The sequence below is a fragment of the Lissotriton vulgaris genome, chromosome 4_1, assembly GCF_964263255.1.
Source record: "Lissotriton vulgaris chromosome 4_1, aLisVul1.2, whole genome shotgun sequence".
Lineage (NCBI taxonomy): Eukaryota > Metazoa > Chordata > Amphibia > Caudata > Salamandridae > Lissotriton > Lissotriton vulgaris.
In genome coordinates, this window is record NC_141691.1 from 1,964,010,508 (window position 1) to 1,964,037,170 (window position 26,663).

The window sequence follows — 26,663 nt, forward strand, 5'->3', positions numbered from 1 at the left end:
TGTGAGCGGGGTGAATGTTTTGCCATTGTGCAACATTCCGTCCATCAATTGTTGTTTTTGCATTTGTCATCCTGAGTGGGACGGGTATGCTCAGACGTGAGTCCCGTGCTCTCCATGCCACTGGAATCAAGCTATTCTGGCTGATGATGGCTGATAGCCAAAAACCGGTCCTAGGATGCTTGATTCCGGTCCAGCGAAGACATGGCTTGGCAGTTCGGGCTGGACTGTTCCAATGAGGCACAGGCTCAAGACTGATTTGCATATTGCCATGTCTGAACTGGGGAGGTGTGGTGAGCAAAATAACGATGGATTAAACCCAGATCTGTGACTGGCTTGAATGTTTTGCCATTGTGCAACATTCCGTCCAGCAATTGTTGTTTTTGCATTTGTCATCCTGAGTGGGACGGGTATGCTCAGACGTGAGTCCCGTGCTCTTCATGCCACTGGAATCAAGCTATTCTGGCTGATGATGGCTGATAGCCAAAAACCGGTCCTAGGATGCTTGATTCCGGTCCAGCGAAGACATGGCTTGGCAGTTCGGGCTGGACTGTTCCAATGAGGCACAGGCTCAAGACTGATTTGCATATTGCCATGTCTGAACTGGGGAGGTGTGGTGAGCAAAATAACGATGGATTAAACCCAGATCTGTGACTGGGTTGAATGTTTTTCCATTGTGCAACATTCCGTCCATCAATTGTTGTTTTTGCATTCGTCACCCCGAGTGGGACGGGTATGCTCAGACATGAGTTCTGTGCTCTCCATGCCACTGGAATCAAGCTATCCTGGCTGATGATGGCTGATAGCCAGAAACCGGTCCAAGGATGCTTGATTCTGGTACAGGGAAGACATGGCTTGGCAGTCTGGGCTGGACTGTTCCCATGAGGCACAGGCTCAAGACTGATTTGCACATGGCCATGTCTGAACTGGGGTGGTGTGGTGAGCAAAATAACAATGGATTAAACCCAGATCTGTGACTGGGGATGAATGTTTTGCCATTGTACAACATTCCATCCATAAATTTTTGTTTTTGCATTTGTCACCCCGAGTGGGACGGGTATGCTCAAACGTGAGTCCCGTGCTCTCCATGCCACTGGAATCAAGCTATTCTGGCTGATGATGGCTGATAGCCAAAAACCAGTCTTAGGATGCTTGATTCTGGTCCAGCGAAGACATGGCTTGGCAGGTCGGGCTGGACTGTTCCCATGAGGCACAGGCTCAAGACTGATTTGCATATGGCCATTTCTGAACTGGGGTGGTGTGGTGAGCAAAATAACGATGGATTAAACCCAGATCTGTGACTGGGGTGAATGTTTTGCCATTGTGCAACATTCCGTCCATCAATTGTTGTTTTTGCATTTGTCATCCTGAGTGGGACGGGTATGCTCAGATGTGAGTCCCGTGCTCTCCATGCCACTGGAATCAAGCTATTCTGGCTGATGATGGCTGATAGCCAAAAACCGGTCCTAGGATGCTTGATTCCGGTCCAGCGAAGACATGGCTTGGCAGTTCGGGCTGGACTGTTCCAATGAAGCACATGCTCAAGACAGATTTCCATATTGCCATGTCTGAACTGGGGAGGTTTGGTAAACAAAATAACGATGGATTAAACCCAGATCTGTGACTGGGGTGAATTTTTTGCCATTGTGCAACATTCCGTCCATCAATTGTTGTTTTTGCATTTGTCACCCCGAGTGAGACAGGTATGCTCAGACGTGAGTCCCGTGCTCTCCATGCCATCGGAATCAAGCTATCCTGGCTGATGACGGCTGATAGCCAGAAACCGGTCCAAGGATGCTTGATTCCGGTCCAGGGAAGACATGTCATGGCAGTCTGGGCTGGACTGTTCCCATGAGGCACAGTCTCAAGACAGATTTGCATATGGCCATGTCTGAACTGGGGTGGTGAGGTGAGCAAAATACCAATGGATTAAACCCAGATCTGTGACTGGGGGTGAATGTTTTGCCATTGTGCAACACTCGGTCCATCAATTGTTGTTTTTGCATTTGTCAACCCGAGTGGGATGAGTATGCTCAGACCTGAGTCCCGTGTTCTCCATGCCACAGGTATCAAGCTATTCTGGCTGATGATGGCTGATAGCCAGAAACCGGTCCAAGGATGCTTGATTCCGGTCCAATGAAGACATGGTTTGGCAGTTCGGGCTGGACTGTTCCAATGAGGAACAGGCTCAAGACTGGTTTGCACATGGCCATATCTGAACTGGGGTGGTGTGGTGAGCAAAATAACAATGGATTAAACCCAGATCTGTGACTGGGGTCGAATGTTTTGCCATTGTGCAACATTCCATCCATAAATTGTTGTTTTTGCATTTGTCACCCCGAGAGGGACGGGTACGCTCAAACGTGAGTCTCGTTCTCTCCATGCCACTGGAATCAAGCTATTCTGGCTGATGATGGCTGATAGCCAGAAACCAGTCCTAGGATGCTTGATTCTGGTCCAGCGAAGACATGGCTTGGCAGTTCGGGCTGGACTGTTCCAATGAGGCACAGGCACCAGACTGATTTGCACATGGTCATGTCTGAACTGGGGTGGTGTGGTGAGCAAAATAACGATGGATTAAACCCAGATCTGTGACTGGGGGTGAATATTTTTCCATTGTGCAACATTCCGTCCATCAATTGTTGTTTTTGCATTTCTCATCCCGAGTGGGACGGGTATGCTCAGGCGTGAGTCCTGTGCTCTCCATGCCACTGGAATCAAGCTATCCTGGCAGATGACAGATGATAGCCAGAAACCGGTCCTAGGATTCTTGATTCCGGTCCAGGGAAGACATGGCTTGGCAGTTCGGGTTGGACTGTACCCATGAGGCACAGTCTCAAGACGGATTTGCATATGGCATTGTCTGAACTGGGGTGGTGTGGTGAGCAAAATAACAATGGATTAAACCCAGATCTGTGACTGGGGGTGAATGTTTTACCATTGTGCAACATTCCGTCCATCAATTGTTGTTTTTGCATTTGTCAACCCGAGTGGGACGGGTATGCTCAGACGTGAGTCCCTTGCACTCCATGCCACTGGAATCAAGCTATCCTGGCTGATGACGGCTGATAGCCAGAAACTGGTCCAAGGATGCTTGATTCCGGCCCAGGGAAGACATGGCATGGCAGTCCGGGCTGGACTGTTCCCATGAGGCACAGTCTCAAGAGGGATTTGCATATGGCCATGTCTGAACTGGGGTGGTGTGGTGAGCAAAATAACAATGGCTTAAACCCAGATCTGTGACTGGGGGTGAATGTTTTGCCATTGTGCAACATTCCGTCCATCAATTGTTGTTTTTGCATTTGTCACCCCGAGTGGGATGAGTATGCTCAGACCTGAGTCACGTGCTAATACCCTTGCCGTTATAGATTGCTTCACGGTTTTTTCTTTCCTCTACCGCATTTCCCTCAGGATGGAAGGGAGAAGAGTACCGCAATGCGATGCCCATGCTGGTCATGGCCTCTTTGTAAGCTCGAGAGCTAAACGCAGGACCCTGATCAGAATGTAGCATGCCAACTGTGTATATGCCGATGAAGACTCGCAAATCTTTTATAACAGTTCTGGGGTCAGCCGAGCGCTGGTGGTCTATATTTTTAAGTTAATTTTGTCTTAATAATTATGGGGACGCATTTCTCCGGTTTGATTTCTGCGTTATAGACCGCCTGATGCTTTCTAATAAAGGTGTCCTGGCAATAATCTGGTCCGGTTCACAACTGCGATCTCTGTTGCACTCTGGACAATCCATTGCAAATTTGTAGATTTGCAAGCTCATCCCCAGCCACCAGTATTCTGATTGTAATTCTATTAGAGATTTCAAGATCTGTTGGTGCCTTGAACCCAGTCCCATGTGTGCGTCTTCAATCAAGAAAACTCTCCGGTTCGTGTTTAGAACTACTCTATCCCCCACTCCAGGGATTTGAGCAAAAGGAACGGAGTTTGCATCAATTATGTATGTATTAGTGAGTGGATAGTTGAGAGGTAATGCTGCATAATCGCCTTTTAATGAGGCTTTTACCGCCAGCATGGTTTCCCCATCTATGTGTTTTTCTGAATGCTTTTTTGTGGCTACGGAATCCGGTTGTACCGTTCCGCTGTGGCTGTGTTAGCCAATGAATTCCCTGCAACGTGAACGCCATCATCACGTTGATGACTCAGTGTATGGATCACGTGAGTCTTTTGTAGCTCTTTCTTTAAAAGAACTACTTGTTCCCAAAGCGTTTTATGCTATAATGTGGCACCAGTGTCATCTTTGTAACCGTTTTTGCTCCATGTCTGCATGTCACTGTTGTATGACTTGACGCAGTAATGCGAATCGCACACTATTAGTGTGGGGAATTCGCGATCGGCATTTTCAAGCGCCATCTTTAAAGATCTTATTTCAGCTTGTTCAGCTGAACAGTTTCTGAGGGATTTAGTTTTGGTAATCATAGGTCTGAATTTACCAGAGCGCCAGCGACCTTTGACAATCACGCACGCTGCATTGTAGGATTTTTTATCTACATCGTAGTGTTGTGCGATCCTGTCCACACAGATTACGCAGGTATATTGTTCCAGAGGCAGAATTTCGATTGGCAGAGGGTATTCTTGTTCATATTCTATATCATCTAGTTTTTTCAGTTTCGGGTCAAAATTGTATTTCACGTCTTCTGTAGCAAGAGAATTTTCCCATTGTATTCATTTTGGATCTAATGCCACTGTATTCAGATTGCGTGGACTTGTTAATGCCTCAAGGGCTGATTCTGCTATATAAACAGTTATTCTCTTGCCTTGGGCTAGGGCTCTTTCTTTTGCTACAGCAGTTTCAACCCCTGTCAGAATTTTTTCTGTAGAGCTGAATTTCATTTCAGCTTGAGTGTACAAATGTGATTTGTAAGCTATAGGTACCGTTTCTCCCTCATTAGAGGTCAGGTATGTGAATCCGCATTTTCCTGGGATCACTCGGATTAAAAGGTTGCGTACGTTTTCGCGAGTTTGCAATTTTGTTTTAGCTAACATGTCTGTATGTAGTGATCTTAAAATTTTTGTGTGTTTCTGAGTCCAATTTTTTGGTTTGAAATCAGGTTTTAATAATTCACTAGCAGCCCGTCCCGACGTTGTCCGGGTATGAATTGCTGCCGGCCAGTAATATATTGTTTTGTAGGATTTCGTTTTCATAGCATTTCTTATCTGTGACAGGCCTGTGAAACGCTCCGATTCACAGTGCACTGCTGATGCACTTAAGAGTGCGCGTTCAGTAGTGTGTGAACTCGAGTTTCCCTACTTTATTTTTCCTTGCAATATTATATAGAGCGAACTCGACAACATGGCATGAGCACAATTTACATTACAGAAGAACACATTCATGTGTGGTAGGCACGGGGAGACAAAGCGATTAGCCTGGGATCACAGGATGTTGAGCTGATGCCGAGATTCGAACTTAGCTCCCCAGCTTTAAAGTTCGCAATTCTAGAACTTGTGGCGGTCGGTGTATCTAAAAGTGTATGTCGGTGCTGGCCATCAATGAGAGAGACCTGTGTATTTTTCAAATGGGTGGTGAAAAAATATGAGTATGTTGCTGGAGATGTGGACCGCCGTGCCACCAAAGCACTTACCGGGGAGGGTAAACACCCATTATTCCGCAACTTTCTTTCCGCATACCATCACTCCGCATACTTTCATTACGAAAGTACCATGACCTCGCAATGCCATTATAACGCAAGGCATTACATTTTATATGCTTTTACCACGCATATATTTACAACGAAATTCGTTGTAAATGCATGAATGGTAAAAGCATGTTTTTTAAAAATGTTTGGATAAGGTAAGTATGGGTATAGGGGTATATGTTTTGGGGTACTGAGGTATATGTTTTGGGGTGTTTGGGTATTTTAAGGGTTCAGATATAGTTTTGAGTCATGGGGTACAGGGGTAGTTTCAGAGATAGGTATGGGTTTTGGGGTACAGGGGTATTTTAGGGTTCAGGGCTAGGTTTGGGTTTTGGGGTACAGGGTTATTTTTAGGGTTCAAGGGTAGGTTTGGGTTTTGGGGTACAGGAGTATTTTAAGGGTACAGGGCTAGGTTTGGGCTTTGGGGTACAGGGGTATTTTAGGGCTCAGGGGTAGGTTTGGGTTTTGGAGTACAGTGGTATTTTTAGGGTTCAGGGATAGGTTTGGGTTTTGGGGTACAGGGTATATTTATAGGGTTAAGATGGGTTAGTGTTTAAGGGTATTGGGGTATTTTAGTCAGTAAGGGTGGGTTATGATTATGGGGTGCAGGTGTATTTAAAGGGAGCAGGGTGGGATTAGCACACGATATGAGACATGGCATGAAGGGCGGAACGTACCACATGCCCCCAGCATTTGTCACGCCCCCAGCACACGCCCACAGCACAATGCAGAATCGCCCACAAGGGACTACTTTGCTGGCACGGTTCTTTTACCTTTTAAATGTATATGGTGGGCGTCTGCATAGCCTGTGCCCTTCTGCTGCAACTGCCCTTTCCAACACTGTATTGGGTGTTGTGATTGTGCGTCACACAAGTACAACACAACACTCTCCTGAGATTGGCAAAACAGTGTACTACTGTCTCTGTCACACAACCCACACTCTTCTGGCTGGTCTTCACACTCACACACCTAGGTTTCAACCACGGGGGAACCCCTCTCCCTGCACCTATCATCTAGAGTCAGTAGAGTGTCCCTCCCATCACTAGGAATATGATCCTGTATGTCAGTCCCCCAATCTACTTCAGGGACACTGCACACAACTGGAGCTATCTCATAAACCTGAACCCCCTGGTGTATGTCAACCCCCTCCCTCATGTCGGGTGCCACATCTCTGGGTGTTTGTACATTTCTCTCAACACTGGAAACTATAATGTTGCTGCCACCATCTGAGCTGGACTCCTCCTCCAACTCAGCAAAGCTCACCTCTTGAGCTACCCATGTTTCTTCTTCAGCTTAGACACTCATGGCCTCAAGCCTCTCGAGCTCCAAATCAAGCTCCCTCATTCTCAATTTATGGGCCAAGGTCAATTTCAATTCCTCCAGGGCACTGGCCTTTTTGCTCTCCTCTGCCTCTTTCTCCATTTTCATTTTCATAAGCTCTAACTCAGGATTCCTCACTCTTTGATTCTCCTCTAACTATTCTGGAGCGATACCCCTTTTGGAATGGTTGCTGCCAGGCCTTGAGCCTGGTCTGCTCACAGGCAGATCTTGGGGTTGAAAACCATTCCTTACACTTGCATCCTTTCCTTCTTGTGCCTCCCAGTGGGCCTCCAAGATTCTTTGCAGCTCCTCCTTCCGGTAGCCGCGCTTGGTGGGGCAATTAAACTTTTAGCAGAATTGTCTAAGCTGCTCAACTTTGTAGGAATACAAATCCTCAAAGCAAAACTCCAATTCTGCCTCCACACTTGGTGCCTTCCCATTCAGAGACATGATGCTTTCAAGAGTTACTCAAAAATAGAATCAAAAGCAAAATGTAGTATGCAATGGCGTAGAGGTCTGCACTGACTAGTGATGTGCACCAATCACTGTGGGTCTAGTACAAATACAAGTTCAAATCCCACTGCTGACAAAAAATGTTAGAACTGGGGGTCTCTAGTTGGCAGAGGTAGGTACCACTGTCCAAATAGGGACCCTTGCTTCTAGTCAAGGGAAGGAGGAACCACTTTTTAGATAACCCCTGCTTACCACCTTGGTAACTTGGCACGAGCAGTCAGGCTTATCAAAGGCAATGTGTAAAGTATTTGTAACAACACTCACAGTAATACAGTGAAAACACCACAAATGGACTCCACAACAGTTTAGAAGAATAGAAGTATTTACTCTAAACTAAAGAAGACCAAAACGACAAAAATCCAACATACACAGTTTAAAAATATAGTTTCAAAGGAGTTCTTAAGTGTTGCGTCAAAATAATCCACAGTTGCATTAGAATAGTTCACAGTTGCATCATATTTAGCCAACAGTACCTTTAGATGCGACAAAGTTCCAAAACAGAAGCTGGTGCAGTGGAAAACAAGCGATGCGTCACTCTGGAGACCCTGGGGAGGCGATGCGACAGCCCCGCTGGACGCAGCGGGCGTGTTGCAACGAATCCGGTCTGTATGGGAAGGGAGGCGATACCTTCTATGGATTCCGGTGCGTAGGGTCCTTAGGGGGTGTCTCGCAAAGGCACGATGTGACGATCTTCGGGACGGCGACGATCTCAGGTGCGGTGGCGATGCGCGACGCAGCGTCGATCTTCTCCTCTAGCAGCCCCTCGATGTGATGGCTCTGCAATGATGTTCGCAGCAACGTGATGCGGTCCGCAAGCAAGCGGTGCGGTTATCTCACCCAGCGACAACAGGCTCTGGGACGATACTTGCAGCAATGGTACTTTCCAGCACTGGAGCAATGCGTTCTGCAAGATAAGGATGCGTCGGTTCTTGCAACGGCAACAGGTGCTGCGATGATCTTGATCTTCCTAGCGGCGGGAATTTCCTCGCACTGACGGGGATACACTCCGCAAGCGAGCGATGCGTGAAAATTTGCAGATAGTCTTAGTTTCTTGCTCTCCAGCTTTCCAAACAGCAGGCCACGACTTCCAGATGCACCTCAGTCAGATTCAGCACTCAGGAACTCTTTCAGCAGAGTTCAGGGAAAGCCGTGGGTGAAGTCTCTTTGTTCCTGGGACTTCTTAACAGGAGGCCAGCTCACCACAGGCCCTTGGAGATCTCTTCAAGCAAGGGGACAAAGCAACAACAAAGTCATTCCCCTCTCCTTGGCAGCAAAGCAACTGCAGGTCAGTCCACCAAAGCAACAACAGGACAGTCTTCCTTCTTTAGTCTTCCAGTTTTCTCCTTGGCAGAGGTTCCTTCTTGATTCCAGAATGATCTAAAGTTCAGTGGTCTGGGGTCCTGTACTTATACCTCAAAAAGTCTTTGTTCCCTTTGTGCAGGAGGACTCTGAGCCTGGTTCAAACCTGTTGTGGAGCACTCTGTTTACATGACTCCTTTCCTTTCACAGTGCAGAGCAGAAACATCAGACAGCCCACAGGAGGTGGAGCCAGCATTGTGGAGAGAAAGCACAGCCCTGGAGCACTTTTTGACATGATTCCTTCTCTCCTTTCACAGTTCAGGGCAGAAACATCAGAAGCACCACAGGGGGTGGAGCCAGCAATGTGGGGGGCAGGCAGAGTCCTATTCAGGTCCCAGGTGCAACCCCTCCCTCCCATCTAGATGCAGATTTCTCTATTCACCACTGGGCGGACTCATTTTGTCTCCTGGAATCCCCCAGCCCTGTCACTCACAAACCAGACAGTCAATTCATAAAAAGGCGAAGGCACACAGGAAGGTCAGACAAGAGAACAGCCACTTTCTAAAAGTACTGTTCTGAAACACAGGATTTAAAAAACACCTTTCCTAAAAGATGGGTTATTAAATTCTGAGTTCAGGGATACCAGACTTTTATGTCTTACCTTGCTCTTATGGGAATATATGCTGGCAGCCACTGTAGCCAGCATTCCCCATGATAGCCTATGGGCAAGGTAGCCTTACAATAGTGAAAAACAAAAATGGCTGTCATTCACTACCAGAGCATGTCACCGTCACTAGTACATGCTCTACCTTCTACATACACTGCACCCTGCCCAAGGGGGTACCTTGGGCCTTCCATAGGGGTGACCAATGTGCACAGAATGGGAAGGGTTAGGCCTAGTCAGTGGGGACACTGACCAGGAAGACATTGCAGTTCACAGACTGCACAGAGGCACTGCAGTGGCAGGCCTGAGAAACCATTTTAGGGCTACTCATGTGGGTGGCACAATCAGTGCTGCAGGCTCACTAGTAGCATTCGTATCACCAGCCCTGGCACACTCAGTGCACTTTACTAGAAACTTCTTGGCGATACAAATATGCCAATCATGGATAACCAATTACAATAACAATTTACACAGAGAGCATATGCACTTTAGCACCGGTCAGCAGTGGTAAAGTGCCCAGAGGGCCATTTCCAACACAACCCCCTTCCAGCCTAAAGCCAGGGTAGATCAAACGATATCTCAATGGGATTCCCTGCTTAAGGCGATAGAACACAGAAACTGGCCCAAACAGCAGGGCACTATTCCTATTATACGCTGTCCTGAACCCATTTGGATCACTCTATCCATACTCTCAAGGTCCACCACGCCAATCCATGTGGACCCCTTCTCCTCACCTGTGCACACCATCTGTGCAGCCACAGTGGCCACCAACAGTGGTCAGGGATGAGACCCAGGCCTTATGCCTCTCAGGGCTCTTAAACCCTTGGTAAAGTGCCCAGAGTCCTATTGCCAACAACCACAGGTCAGGAAAAACAAGGGAGGAAGAAGCAAAACGTTTGGGGATAACCCTGCAAAAGGGGCCATTTCCAACAACGGGCATTCTAGCCCCATCACATCCACTCCTTTGAAGGTGGAATGTGTTCTCTGGAACCGTCACAACTAGAGCTTTCAAGCCGCTCGCATGGCCAGTGCAGCAGGACAAACGCGCATTTATTATCCTCGTTCCGCGGCCCCTCCCACCTGCTCTGCCTTCCGCTTCCCTGGCCTTGGTCCTGCCGGCAGAAGTGCTCTGAACTCAATTCCCTGACAGCATAATTTACCTCATCTAATTCCCTCTGTCATATGTTTTGCCAATAAAGAACCTGGCTGGCGTTCTAACACTCATCGAAACCAACTTGAAAGCGCACAATTTTGACAGACCACATTGAAACATACAGAACAGAAGTGTGGTGAATGAATGAATACATTTATTTGTTTCAATTAATAAAAATTGTTATAAAACCATACCATGATCGTATTAAAATTATCACATTATTAGTAACCACATTTTACTTCTAAAAAGGCTTAAAAGGAAAAAAGAATTAATGAGCCGTCACTGTAACTTAAGGTGGCATTCCAACTTGGAGCTGTATTGATTTCTTCAGTGTTCTTCAATGTTCATTGATACTCACTGGCCTCTTTTTAAAAGATTTTGCAGCTGGCGCCCAAATTTAGCCAGCCTGGCCAGTTCCATTTCAGTTTCTAAGTTAGAAAGAAATTCTGTAGCTTCTTTGCAGGTGCGGGAACCATATTTAAACAAGCATTTGCAATGCAATTGGTCTCACCTTTGGGAACTTAGATGTATTTAGCTATGCAGCACATTAGCCTGTGTGCTGAAACATCTACTGTTCTTTAACATGGAGGGAAAGTAAGCACCAAACTGACTGACATACCAGGTATGGGAACACATGGAGAGAAATATTGCCTTTCAGCGGGAAATGGTATAGTCCAAAGCTCGGATTGTAATATAAAATCAGGGCCTTCAGTGGTCCTATCACTGAAAATACAAGATTTGAAAAAAATATTATTGTCTACAGGTGCTCATGGAAGACAATTTCTATGGACTGGAATCTAGAGAACGCTAAAGTGATTCTGGTATTTTACTGACCTCTACTGGTTGGTTTATATCAAGAAAGTTAAATAGAGGCCATTTCCAGAAAAATGAAAAAAGAAAGTCCCTCAGCAGAAAGCAATTCTGGTATTTTACTGAGCTCTACTGGTCGTTTTCTATCAAGACAGTTAACTAGAGTCAGTTGAAAAGAAAAAAGTCCCTAAGCGGAAGCAGACTATTCCTAGGGCTAATCTCCAGAGCCCACAAAGTACATAAACATATAAGTATATCCTAAAGATATATACAAGAGGTCTCAAATTCTCGACCTAAATAGAGGGCAAGGAAGAGAAACTGAAAAAAAATAGTGATACAAAGGAAAATGAGAGAGCGAGAGAGGCAAAGAGTTTGAAAGAGGTGATATTAAGAGAGATATAGGCATAAACATTGTGGGCCCGATTCACATAACTAACTTAAGACAAAATCCTAAACTTACTACTTTTGGTATTCACAGAAGTTAGGATTTTGTCTTAAGTCTGTCTTAAGACAAACTTAAGACAAAATCCTAAGTTCTGTGAATACCAAAAGTAGTAAGTTTAGGATTTTGTCTTAAGTTCTGTGAATCTGGCCCAGAGTGATTAGTTTCTTCGGCAGGGGGTCCTGGAGCTGTGGGGGAGGGTGAAGGGAAGGAAGGGAGCAGCAAGAGCCTGAGACAAATATTTACAGACAGACGTTAACTAAAAACATGGATTTCAACTTTTTTCCTGAACCTGGGGGGGGGGGGGCACATTACAGATATGAAAGGGATGGATAGGTGGTTTGTCAGCTAAGTAAGAAAAAAAATTCCATCATCCTTAGAAATATGAGGAATGACCAGTTGAATGCCTAGGAAAATGAAGAGAATGAAAAGGAAGGTAAGGAGTGAGTTTCTGCCTAATGTAGATGGGACCTGAGTCCTTCACTGCATTGTGGGCCATGCAAACGGACTTGAATATAGCATGCTTCATGATGGATGCAAGTGAAATGAAGTAAGATGGGTGGACATTGAGGTAGTGGTGGGGAGCCCTAAGATCAATCAGGTGGTTGAGTTCTGGATGATTTGAAGATGATGAAGTTGACGTAGTCAAAGCGGAAGTAATATAAAAACAAAAGTATGTCTGTTTGTCCTTTATGCATTACTACACCATTCATCTGATCGCCATGAAACTTTGGAAAGTTGTTGAGTACACTCCCACGAAGGTTTCTGGCAAAAAAAAAAAAAATTTTTTAAATTGTTAAAAGCTGTTGAGTACAACCCCGCGAAGGTTTCTGGCAAAAAAAAAAAGAAAAATGTGTTAAATATCGGCCCCCCAGATCCCCAAGGCCCTCATAATCTTTCCAATACTGAACGTTTACAGTTTAAGGTGCGACTTGCTTTTGCAATGACCATCAACAAAGCACAAGGACAATCACTGCAAGTGTGTGGACTAGATTTGGAGAATATGTGCTTCTCACATGGACAACTGTATGTGACCAGCTCATGCGTCGGAAAACCTTCTGATTTATTTTTGTACACACCAGACGGAAAAACTAAAAATACTGTGTATCCACAAGCACTCGAATAAAGAAACAGAATTAAAACAACACTTTAAAATGTTTTCCATATTAAAATGAATAGGTTTCAATAAAAATGACACAATGTAAATTGAATGTTATCATAACAAGTTTCCTTAAATTTCCTTTCTTCTGAGATCGCAGCAACGCGCGACAGGTAAGCTAGTTAGTGAATAAATAACAGTTCTGTGGGTGTCTAGTGGAAGAGACAAGCCAATCTTCTTGAGTATTGTAAGAAGAGTGCTGCACGTTCTCACCTGATTGATTTGTTTTCAAAAAGTGATTTGGTTGTCAAGGATATTTTCTAAATATTCGGGCAAAGAGACAGGCGTGTGGTGAGCCCAACTTGGTGGGAAAACATGATAAAAAATCCAGGGGTCCCTAGAGCCTCAGGGGTCAGATTTGCAACCCTATGATGCAAGGACCAAGTTCAATGCACCAACACTGGATTAGAAAGGAATCCTAATACTAGCCTAGTGTGCAATGTTGTGCAGGTCATGTTTTCAGGCTAATACCAGTCACTCTGTTTGAGTTCAGGAGCACAGTGGCAAACCAAGCAATATTTTGCTTATCAATATCATACTCAGTCATAGCACATAAGCAGGTATATGCAGTTTAAAATAACTATTTTAAAATCTTCAGTCTAGTGCATATAGTCTGTAACCACACAGAATGCAAAAATAAAAGCAGTCAACCCCTTAATAGCTGAGGCTTAGTTTACCCCCAGCCCCTAGTGCAGAGCATTTTTTTTATTTTAGGTTTTTCAAGCTATGGGCTCCATATCAGTTTTTCCACATAAGGTGGTGGTTTGCCAGCTAAGTAAGAAAAAAACATTCCCTCATCCTTAGAAATATGACAAATTACCAGTTGAATGCCAGGCAAAATGAAGAGAATGAAAAGGAAGGTAAGGAGTGAGTTTCTGCCTAATGTAGATCGGACCTGAGAAATTCACTGCATTGTGGTCTATGCAAAGGGACTTGAATATACCACGCTTCGTGATGGATGCAAGTGAAATGAAGTAAGATGGGTGGACATTGAGGTTGTGGTGGGGAGCCCAAAGATCAATCAGGTGGTTGAGTCCGGATGACTTGAATATGATGAAGATGACATAGTCAAAGAAGAAGTAATTGGTGAATAATTAACAATTCTGTGGGTGTCTAGTGGGAGAGACCAGCGAATCTTCTTGAGTATTGTAAGAAGAATGCTGCATGTTCTCACCTGATTGATTTGTTTTCAAATAGTGATTTGATTGTCAAGGATATTGTCTAAATATTCGGGCAAAGAGACAGGCGTGTGGTGAGCCCCACTTGGCGGGAAAACATGATAAAACATCTAGGGGTCCCTAGAGCCTCAGGGGTCAGATTTGTAACCCTCTGATGCAAGGAACAAGTTCAATGCACCGACACTAGATTAGAAAGCAATCTTAATACTAGCCTAGTGTGCAATGTTGTGCAGGTTATGTTTTCAGGCTAATACCAGTCACTGTATTTGAGTTCAGGAGCACAGTGACAAAGCAAGCAATCTTTTGCTTATGAATATCATACTCAGTCATTGCACATAAACAGGTATATGTAGTTTAAAATAACTATTTTAAAAACTTCGGTCTAGTGCATAAAATATAGTCTGTAACTACACAGAATGCAAAAATAAAAGCAGTCAACCCCTTAATAGGTGAGGCTTAGTTTACCCCCAACCCCTAGGGCTGAGCATTTTGAATTTTCTCTGAAATATAGGAGAAAAAAGTGCTCTGCGAAAAAGTGTCCAGTTTTTTCTCCTAAAAATGGTATTGTAAGAAATGGGTTACTGGATGAGGCGGATAAAATCCTACTCATGAATGAAACACAATCCTTGCCAGGTTGAAGTCACAAGCAACCCCAAATTAACCTGTGCTCAAGGCCCTAGTACCTTGGCACAGAGCAGTCATACGTAACTTTCAGGCAATTATTAAAGTATTTGTGCAACACTTTAAACAGTAACATAGTGAAAACACAACACAAAAGGATTGCACAGCAGATGTAGAAAAATAGATTACTCTAATAAATAGAACAAGACAAAAATGGCAAAAATCCAATCAGTAAAACCGGAGATATGCAATTGTAAAGATTTCATTGAAAATAGCGCTAAAAAGCACAAAGCGATAACTGGACGCGTCGGACCTTAACCAAGTAATATCTTTAGGAAGACCGCAAAGGAGAACAGGGTGGATACAGGGACACAGTTAGGCCAGCTGAACAAGAGTACCATAAATCGTGGTTGTGGAGTGTTGCAAGGTCCAGAGTAGCGGATGCATTAGTTCTTGGGAGCTGTGGGAGGTCTGTGTCATTGTCGATGACCAAGTTGATGATTGCTAGTGATATGAAGCCCGGCATCAAGGATGCATCCCTGCTTGGGATTGTGCAACAGAGAAAATACGTCGGTTCAGCTGGATCCACAGAGGTGTTGGCAGAGCGATTTCTGACCTAATTCCGATGGTACAGGACTGTGGTGACACCACTTGGCAGGGTAGGACTTACAGATAGCAGAGTTCATGTGCTGGACTCAAGGTTGCTGGAGTCTTCTGTCCCTGATGCTGTAGTCAGGAGGTCAGACAACTAGCCCTGTGAGTCATTCTTGGTTCTCAGGTTCAACAGATGAAGGTCCAGTCCTTATCACCCAGGCGAGAGGGCAGCAGGCAGCAGGTAATCACAGCAGGGTAGCATGCCTTCAGAGTAACTGTACAGCAGAGTGGCAGTCCCTTCTGCAGAACAACAGTCCTTCCTGGCAGAGTATCCACAGGCCTAGAAGTTTACTCCAGAGATAGTGTCTGAGGTTCAATGCATACACCTGGGCCTTCCTTTGAAGTGGGAGGAGCTTCTAGAGGTTTCCCTTTGAAGTCCACAGTCTTCCTGCCTTTCCTATCCAGGCTCAAGAACAACGACATGGGGTATGCATCCTTTTGTCTATTCATCTTCCCATCTTGCCAGTGATGGCCCATCCAGACACACCTAAGCAGTCTAATGTGTGTGGCTATCTAGGAGAAATACACAAATCTCAGCTGTCAGCTACACCCAGTCCTGAGACCCAGAGACAGGCTGAAGGCACATATTTTTCTAAAAGTAGCATTTTAAACATTGCAATTTTAAAATCATGATTTACCATTATAGAGGAGAGGATTTTTCATCACAATTTAAAAGACACCAAACATGAGCAGAGAAGGCAGCAACACTACATGAAACACCCAGCATCGGCTACTCATATTAGGCCATGGTGCCAAGGATTTTAACAAAAAAAAATACAATATATGAGGAGTAGTGTATGTGGCAAGAGACCATTCCTATACTACCATGCCCTTTGCTTTCCTTTGCCAGTACTATAGGGTGCCCTGAATTCAAAAGGTTCAACAGCTGAATAGCAGCCACAGAAATCTCCAGAAGCCAGTCTCTCTCAAGGCAGTTGCCAAACAAATGTACCTAAAGCATCTGCCACCTGAATTAAACAATACTTTCTGAAATATAATAAATCAGACATGGGTAACTAGCTTAAGTCGGGATAGGATGAGGACTCTAGTGGCCCTTCAAATTTCTTTGCAATTCCCAAGGTACCTCATCCAACACAAACAGATCAACTTTCTGATTACACAGAAAGGAATATGGCCAAATGGAGGGGAATGAACCAGACATAATAGAACGCCTTCAACAATTGATCCTAACACCTGCTTCATCCATCTCCCTCCATCAGCTCTTTTCCCGCCAACAACTTTCCACACTTGACTCAACATGGTATACTCAGAGAAATGGAAGCACATTTCCATCAGGCATACAATGCAGTGTAATCTGAAGTTGTCCTAGTCAACGGTAGAGCTTCAACACCATGGGAAACAAATGGTCCTCAATCAAGGGACCTCATAAATTTCATATTGCAGGCATAATTGTTCAGCACCCAAAATCGTGTGAATCTAGTAATTTTACATTAAGAAAGAGTTCATCAAAAACTAAAGTAGTTTGGCTAGACAGTATAGCTCTGTTAGTACCTCTATCGAAAGTTGTATATGTCATCGATTTTTATATCTTCTTAATATGAGGTGCGTCCACGTGGATGTTTGTTACAAAGCCATAATTTAGGAGGAAGTGAAGGATGCTGTCATATACGATATCCACTCCAGTTGGTGCTGTCCTATAGTTCAAGGACAGAATTCCCAGTTTCTGCACCCATCGGTTCCACAATGCAACATATGGCGAAAAGGGATTTGTTGCATTGTGGAACCGGGTGATATATATAGCTTTAGATAGAGGAACTAACAGAGCTATAGAGCAAAGGAATAAAATTCTAATATGTCTGATTGATGCTTTGTATTATGAAATATGTAATTTGTGTTACAATATTGAATGCGTTTTTTCTGAACTCCTGCTTGATGTAAAATTACTAGATTCACACGATGTTGGGTGCTGAACCATTGTGATTTGATTGATGAGTTAAGGGTTCCTTAACCTTGGTACGTTTAGGGGAGTTGAACTGCTGGTTCTGTGCACCAAAAACTCCATTAGACTATCGCTACCTTTGGATAAATGTGGTCCTTGTTGCCTCAATCCCTGTTGAGTCTGAATGTTTTTGTAAAATTTTCATATTGATCGACACAGACACTAAGCTTCAAGAGGCCAACCCCCAAGAATGACCATAACTCCCTAACAATTCACATGTAAATTAACTCACCTTTGCTGGTCGCAACTAAGGCACCCACTTGACAATTGCACAAACACGAACTACAAACTAACCTTACTCCATATGGAACATAGACTCAAAATTTGCCAACCTTGAAGCAACAATATAGGTACTAAAACAAACCTGAGATAGCATGAGCTGCTCTTGCTTTCCCATTGTAGATAAATTGCACACTCTTCTGGAGTTACTATCATTGCCTGTGAAAAACCTAAAGATTACTAACCATCATAAACTTAACCAATGAACTACTGCAGAGGCAACATAACCGCTTATTCATACTGATCCTAGAATTGTAGGTGGGACAAACCTTACTTCAGCTTCCAACAATCTGCTGGTGAAGGGCTTGTTCTATGTCAACTTCAAAGGGTTTTTGCCTCAAGATACCCGACACAAGAGGCAAAAGTCAGTGACTGGCCCCGGCACAGGACACCAACAGCCCAGCACCACAAATAAAACAGTTATTAAACCACTCACAAGGAAGAAAAAAGGGCTTAAGAAAAACAATAAACCCCACCTTCAATGTCAGGCAAGGTGCATATACAAAGGTCAGCTGATATGGTTCAGCAAAACGATCCTGTTCAAATGAAAAATGTTCCAATTTTGGGTAACCTGCAAAAAAAGGATGATTACACAACTGAATCTACTCCTAGTGATGGAATTACCTGCTCAAGGATAGAAATTATTCAGACCCCAATGGGCAAATGGTGCTTGACATCACCCGAACACACAGACCTACAAAATATTAAGCCTGGGTGGAGTTCGCGTAGCAGTGCTACGTGGAACTCAGTGAATGTACAAAAAAACTCTGCCGCTCCAGGCAGAGCTAGGCGAGCCGGCGGAGTTGCTTGTTTCACCCTTTCGCGTGATGTTTCCGCCATGAATCAACACAAATTGTGTGTTCAGGAGGAAATATCGGGCAAACTGCACCGTGCGGTTGCATATGGGAGCGGCCATCTTGTTTCTTACTCTGTTTATGGTCCTGGGGCCTACTTTTCCATCCTTATTCAATCTTTGCAATCCTTGTTTCTAAAACTTGTTTTCAATCTTTTTTATTTATTATCTTCCTCTTTCTAAGTGTGTATTTGTGTTTTTTTCTACTTTACTGTGTGTTTTGGTTAGTTTTTTGTACTTTTTTTATTTTTTAGCTTTCCTACTTCCTCATTACCCAATCATTCCATCTTTTTTCCCGTATCTTTTTTCTCTCTCTTTCCCCAAGCCCCATGGCAGATAAGGGCGCACCAAGGTGTGGCCGCCTTCCTTTTGGAAGGTGCCGCCAGGCAGAGGTGCTGCCTTGTGCCCTGTTTTCCGAGGTGGAAGTGGCAGTGCTGTTTTTTTACATCCAGCCCCACCTCCCCTCCTCTCGGGCAGCAGGCGGCAGGCGGCAGGATGTGGGTGTGCCAGCAGCACTGGGTGAGGGTACGATGAGCAATTTACTACTGCTCTAGGATCTGGAACACCCATCAGCAGTTAGCGCCCTGCTGGCCAGACATCCTGGACCAAGAGCAGATCCTGCTAGACCTGCTAGGAGTGTTCAATATTACTTGTGTGTTCTATGTTATAGCTAATAATATTTTCCCAAATAATAGCAACCATGCTGCTCACATGCAGGTAAGTTAAGTTTTCAAATATTATGTAATGGTCTGTTATTCTAGACAGGTGCTTAGCTTACTTGGCGCTACCCACCTAACCTAGTTATCGAATCATAGTTGTTGCAGCTCGCTTGGGCTGATGTGATTAGTGATAATTATGTAAGGCGTTCTGTAATTAATTATTTGTAATTTCGTAACCGCATGGTGCGTGCCACACGGATGGTGCCGGGACGTTTGTGAACAACAACATCCATTTTTCAATGTAAGCTTGTGCTGCGGTCCTTTTTCCTCTGCCACACAAGCCTCCATTGCCAAAAGTAGGTTTGCAAACGCCCTATGGTCTATGGGCGATCGCATTGATTCGTAATAGACTATTGCAGTCGTCTTGAAAGGGGTGCCGACCTAAGGTCGGGCGGTTCCAGAACCCCAGTGGCATCAGCCCGCCATCGTTTTTAATCATTATAATAAGGCCCTTCGTGATTAGTGCATTAGCCCATCAACGGGGGTTTACTTGAGACTGAAAGATTGCAAATGAGATATGAGAAGAAGCAAACATCATTTGTTGCAATTTTATTAGTAGTAATTCCAAAATGCAGTTTATTAGGTATTGAAAATCTAGCATAGGATAGGACCATCCCCAGTATATTAGTTGATCTGATTTAAAAAAGTTCAATGTTATTGCGATTGCCTTTGCCTGTCAAAATATATTTTGGGGAGATAATATTTATTACCACTAATCTTTTTTTATCTTTATGTTTTACATTATCATCCAGGGACAAGAAGAGGTCGGAGGCAGGTGAATTCCTGGGAGCTGGAGCTGGAGGCGCCTCCCAGAGTTCCTTGGTCAATGGCTCTACTGGCCCTAGTAGGTCCTCCTGGTGTTGTTAACATTATTATATGTATTCCCCTCATTTTTCTGCTCCTTTTTTAATGATGTGATATCTACCCGTTTTATATTATTTTTCCATATCTTTTTCGACCTACCCGTTTCTAAAATCTTGGTATCCCTGCATTATCTTATTTACTTATTTTCTATATTTCAAGTTTCTCTACTTTACGTCAAACTGTCTCTTTTTACTAGTCTGACTGTAGCTTTATTTCTTCTGCTTTTTCAAGCGGCTTTCTCTCTACCCTTTTTGGACTGCCTAGTGGTGGTACTCTAAGGCTGAGAGAACCATTTGGTCACATGCTACTACTCCTCTGCAGTGCAGGTTGCATACCCATGCCCAAGTAATGTATTTTACGCATGTATGATTAGATGAGAAGACTCAATCATTAAAACAAGAGAGTGGCAATGGTCATGTTGGACACCCCAAAGTTGTGTCTTCTAATTAGCTAGGCCTAGTATTATATACAGAAGTTGGTGAACTGATGACTGTGCACCATATCTCGGAGGAAGTACAAGGAGGACGGCCCCATTGCATTTTCCAACCAAGGGCATATGCTAAATGTTTTTTCAAAACCTCAGATTCATAAATCAATATCTCCAGCCATTCCTCAACAGCTTGTCTCTTGTCTTGACTTCACCCTTTAAAAACAATTTCCATTAACAAAATGCCCAACATGATATTTTTGATAGAAGATACTGTCTATAATGTATCCAAATTGTAGTGAATGATGTGTGTGGTGTTTTTTTTTTTATTTTGCTGTAAAACAATTAGTAGGGGCAGGTGTATCTGGCATCTAAGAAATGTGTAATCTTTTTTTTCTAGCCGCACCGACCGCCAGTGCCGGGGCAAGCAGTGATGGCAGTGGGGGGCCGTGGTACGTCATATTGCTTGCTTAATGACAATTAATTATAATTAGGGCTCCCGGTTTTATGGTATTTATTGTTTTAAAATTTCCATCTGAATTTATCCATATTTATTTTTGGAACATTTTATCTGTATTTATCCATATTTATTTTGTGTTTGGTGTATAAATGTATTTAGTTAACTGATAGACACACACTCGTACTTTGATGTCTATGCTGATTCACCTATTTAAGCCGCCAAATATTACTGGTCAGTACAGCCATTAAATAAAAGCATTATACCACAAATGTATGTTGACATATGTCAATATTTAAAGAAATGTTTTTTAATTTCCCATGCTGTCCATTTGCTTAGCTGTTGGGCTACAATTCATGAAAGACAGCACAAAGAGTTACTTAAAGGAAGCACCATTTTCTGCACTTATCCACTTTTAAAAACAAATGCAGGCAGAAAACACATTGTTTTCGGTCTATATGTATCTGTAAAAATCCATAAAAATGGAAGACAGGGAGCCTTAATTATAATTATAAGCTCACTGTAAAGGTGTAATCTTGTTGACTTGTGAACAACAGGTCAACACAGAATGAGTTGAAGTTGAGCTGAGTAACTAATGGCCGCTCCTGTCTTCAACTCAGCAGAGAACGTTTCATGAAAAAGACCTTTACTATGGGTTGATGGAAAAGTGAAGGAAGAAAGGGGAAAGGATGGATGAAATTTAATATATATGACTGAGAGAGAAGGATGTGTAGGTGAAAGCGCTGGATGCATAAATAGTGTTATTGGTGGCTGATAGCTAGGATGCATGGGTGGGTGGGGTGAAGGATAGATGAAAGGTATACGAATAGGAAGCTTGCCTTGGTGGGTGAAAGTGTATGTGTGAAAGGATGCCTGCCTGGGTGGGTGACAGGAATCCTGTGGTGGTTTCTTTTGATTGAAATGAACTTAGGACACATGGGTGGGTAAATGTCAAATGACAAATGCATATTGCTGAAAGGTGTGTACTTGAGATCATGAGACTAGAGTGAGACAGAGAGGCATGTTTGGAACTTTGGACCGATGGCTATATAGATGGATGGGATCTATGACAGAATTTCGACCTACACAAATATCGGCGTAATTATATCGATAGCAAAAATATCGACGCCCTATGTACAACATGGTAAGTACCAAAATATCGAAAAAATAATATCGATGTTAAAAATATCGTTATCAAATATATCGATTTTTTTGGGATTTAAAATAACATAAAAAATACTGTAAATAATACTTATTATTACTTAAACATATTTAAATATATGTAATAATGGTAAAAAAAAAATAATACATATTTAATTAAAAAAAACTAATTAAAAATCATATATGATATATACTTACTTAACAATAATTACTATTCCCACTCCAGTGGGTGCAACAGTAGGGAAAACTGACCCTGAACCCTAAAAATACCCCTTTTCCCAAAAACCTAAAACTGACCCTGAACCCTAAAAATACCCCTTTACCCAAAAACTGAAAACTGACCCTGAACCCAAAAAATACCCCTTTACCCAAGAACTGAAAACTGGCCCTGAACCCAAAAAATACCCCTTTACCAAAAACTGAAAACTGACCCTGAACCCTAAAAATACCCCTTTACCCAAGAACTGAAAACTGACCCTGAACCCTAAAAATACCCCTTTACCCAAAAACTGAAAACTGACCCTGAACCCTAAAAATACCCCTTTACCCAAAAACTAAAAACTGACCCTGAACCCTAAAAATACCCCTTTACCCAAAAACTGAAAACTGACCCTGAACCCAAAAAATACCCCTTTACCCAAAAACTGAAAACTGATCCTGAACCCTAAAAATACCTCTTTACCCAAAAACTGAAAACTGACCCTGAACCCTAAAAATACCCCTTTACCCAAAAACTGAAAACTGACCCTGAACCCTAAAAATACCCCATTACCCAAAAACTGAAAACTGACCCTGAATCCTAAAATTACCCCTTCACCCCAAAACCAAAACTGACCCAGAACACTAAAAATACCCCTTTACCCCAAAACCCAAAACTGACACTGAACCCTAGAAATACTCCTTTACCCAAAATTAATTAATATTACAATTAAATTACTTCCCACCCTATTCCCCTATAAACCCACAACCCACTCCAGTAGTAAAACATATAATTTAGTTAAAAATATACATAAATTATCAATTAATTATTCTATTAATAAATTAAAATAATTAATTGCCAATTAATATTTAATAGCAAAATAAATTAATCATTAAAAATAATTATTTAATTACAAATAAATTACTTCCAACCCTATTCCCCTATAAACCCACAACCCGCTCCAGTAGTAAAACATATAATTTACTTAGAAATATACATAAATTATCAATTAATTAATCAATTAATCAATTAAAATAATTCATTGCCAATTAATATTTAATTGCAAAATAAATTAATCATTAAAAAATAAATATTTAATTACAAATAAATTACTTCCCACCCTATTCCCCTATAAACCCACAACCCGCTCCAGTAGTAAAACATATAATTTACTTAAAAATATACATAAATTATCAATTAATTAGTCAAATAATCAATTAAAATAATACATTGCCAATTAATATTTAATTGCAAAATAAATTAATCATTAAAAAATAATTATTTAATTACAAATAAATTACTTCCCACCCTATTCCCCTAAAAACCCACAACCCGCTCTGGTAGTAAAACATATTATTTACTTTTATATATTTTTTATTTATAAAAACATATTAAACACATATTATAACAATTAATTTAAATACTCAACTAAAATTTCCAACACATATTAGTAAATCGAAATTACTTACATCGATATATATGCTATCGATATAAGTAATTTCGATATTACTTACCTTAGGGTCGATATTCTGGCATCGATATTCTGGACATCGATATTCTGTCCCATCGATATTAGCAATTCGATATAAGTGTAAGTCGACATTAAAAATTTGATATTTTGACTGTTTATCAGATGGATGGATAGTTTCAATAGTGAAGAGTGGATTAAGTAATGTAAAACTTAAAAGGTGGTGAGTAGCAAAGCCAAGGGTGAGGAATACAAAATAAAATATTCTAAAAACAATGCAATGATGAATGAAAAAATCCTTGTGAAGGAGAATTATTTATTTTTTATTTATTTTTTTAATTTATACAGCGCATAGCTGCCCCAGTGATGAGGTGTCCCAGCGATACCCAAACAAATGACACTGGACCACTCCAACCCAAGGGAGTAGCCTACACAGGGAAAAGCCAGGTCTTTATTGCCTTTCAAAATGCTAAATGGTTCTGAAGTCCTCTAATTGAGATCGGAAGAGAATTCCAGAGGTGCGCTGCCTGGACCTTGAAAGAACAGCCACCAGCTCTGGCTTTTTGGAAACAAGGAATACAAACTGAGCCAGAGTTGGTAGAGCGCAGGGGGCGATTAGGCACATATTGGACCAGGACAGCCGCTAAGATCGGCGGTCCTTGATGTGTCAGAATTTTGTGGGCTACACACAGCATCTTAAAGGGAATTTTTTTAGCTATCAGCAGCCAATGAAGTTTAGGCAGAAAGTTTGCAACTGAACAAGATTTAGGTAGTGCAAGTATGGAACGTGCTGCCGCATTCTGGATTCTCTGGAGACAAGAAATACAGGATTTGTTGGGACCTAGGTAAAGCGAATTCCCATAATCCAGCCTCGATAGAATTGTGGTTTGAAGAATAGTTTGGCGGACCTTAGGAGAAAAATAGGCAAGTAGCGGTTTCAACCCTCTCAGGAGACCGAAACATGATCCCGCTAAGGCTTTTGATTGTGCGTCAAATGATAGCTCACTATCTATCCAGAAGCCTAAGTTATTTACTGCCTTCTTTAACAAAGGTGCAAGTTTTAATTTATCAGGCCACCACCTTTCAGACCAGAGAGCCCTGTCTCTACCCATCACAAGAATTTCAGACTTGGCGTCATTCAGCTGTAAACAGTTTGCAGTCATCCAGTCAGAAATAGCTAGAAGGTCCTCTCTAAATTTAAAAAGATTGTCTTGACACTCTTTAGAGAAGATAGTAAATAGCTGGGTGTCATCAGCATAAGAAACCAATGGCAACCCTCTACTTTTTGATAACAAAGCTAGGGGTTGAACATAGATGTTAAAAAGCACAGGGCTCAATATTGAGCCCTGTGGAACCCCATGTTTGATAACATGCTCTTGTGAGTGAAAAGGTGGTATTACCACTTGAAAACCTCTACCTTTCAAGAAGGACTGGAACCACGCCAAGGCCGTCCCCCTGACTCCGATATCATGTAGACGACCTAGAAGGATGTCATGGGAAACAGTGTCGAAGGCGGCACTTAAATCCAAAAGAATTAAGGCCGCAGAGTTCCCGACATCTAGGCTGCTACGGATATCCTCAGTCGCTGCCGACAGTGCTGATTCTGTGCTAAGACACGAACGGAAGCCATTTTGTGAGGGGTCAAGCATGTTATTACCCTCAACCAATTCCGCCAGAACCATGTTAACATATAACTCAGTAACCCTGGCTAAAAAAGGGAGCTGGGAGATCGGCGAAAGTTACTAGGGTCTAAGGGCTCCAGAGATGGCTTCTTTAAAAGAGGTATGACTTTAGCATGCTTCCAGGTTGCCAGCAGTGATGCAGAGGACAGAGACAGATTAACCAATTCCCTTATTGCTGGAGAGATTGAGCTAAAAACTTGTCGAAGCTGATCTGGTCTCAGTGGATCAGTTGGAGAGCCTGTTTTAATTTTAAAACACAAAGATTCAATCTCGGGGAGCGAAAGTAGGGGAAAGGAGCACAAAGTTGCTTTAGAGATATTTAGCCTGTCCTCAAACTCGACTGTGCGATTAATAATCAAGCTGGCTGCTGGAAGGCAGACAGTTGGCAGATTGTTATAAATAATCTCCACCTTACGCACAAAAAAAACAGCTAGTTCCTCACACTGAGTGTTGGAAGAAATTGGAGAATCAACTTTCTCATTAGAATGTTGCATCTTTTTTAGAATGGAGAAAATCATTTTAGGAGCATTATTACTCTCCAAGATTTTTGCTGCAATATAGTCTGCTCTGGTTTTCCGAATAAGCCTATGGTATGATTTAATAGAGCGCCGATATTTATTTTTGGCCTTTGTGTCGTATGCACACCTCCACAATCGCTCTAATTGCTTACAGACATTTTTAGCATTAGCCAGGGTTTCATTAAACCATGGGTTTGAAGTGCGCAGTTTTTTCCTAGAACTACATTTTCCGGGGATACGCGTGTCTAGGACCCAAAAAGAGAATCCGATGCCACTATATTCTAGGAAAATTGTGGCTTGGATTTTAGCAGCATATCAGAGAATAAACTGGCATTCCATTTATGCCAAGGACGTTAAATCACAGTCCGTGCAGGAGTTGGGACAGATTTCCCCGGCCTCCGAAGCGAAAAGGAGACCAAGAAATGGTCTGTCCTGACCAGAGGGACCGACGGAGACATAATCACAGTGTCCAAATTGGGAAAGATGGGATCCAGAAGATGCCCAGCAATATGTGTGCTATCTGCCACCAATTGTGTCAATTGACAGGCCTCCAAATCTGCCAGAAAACAGGCAATATCACATGTATCACTATCTTCTAAATGGAGGTTTAGATCGCCCAGA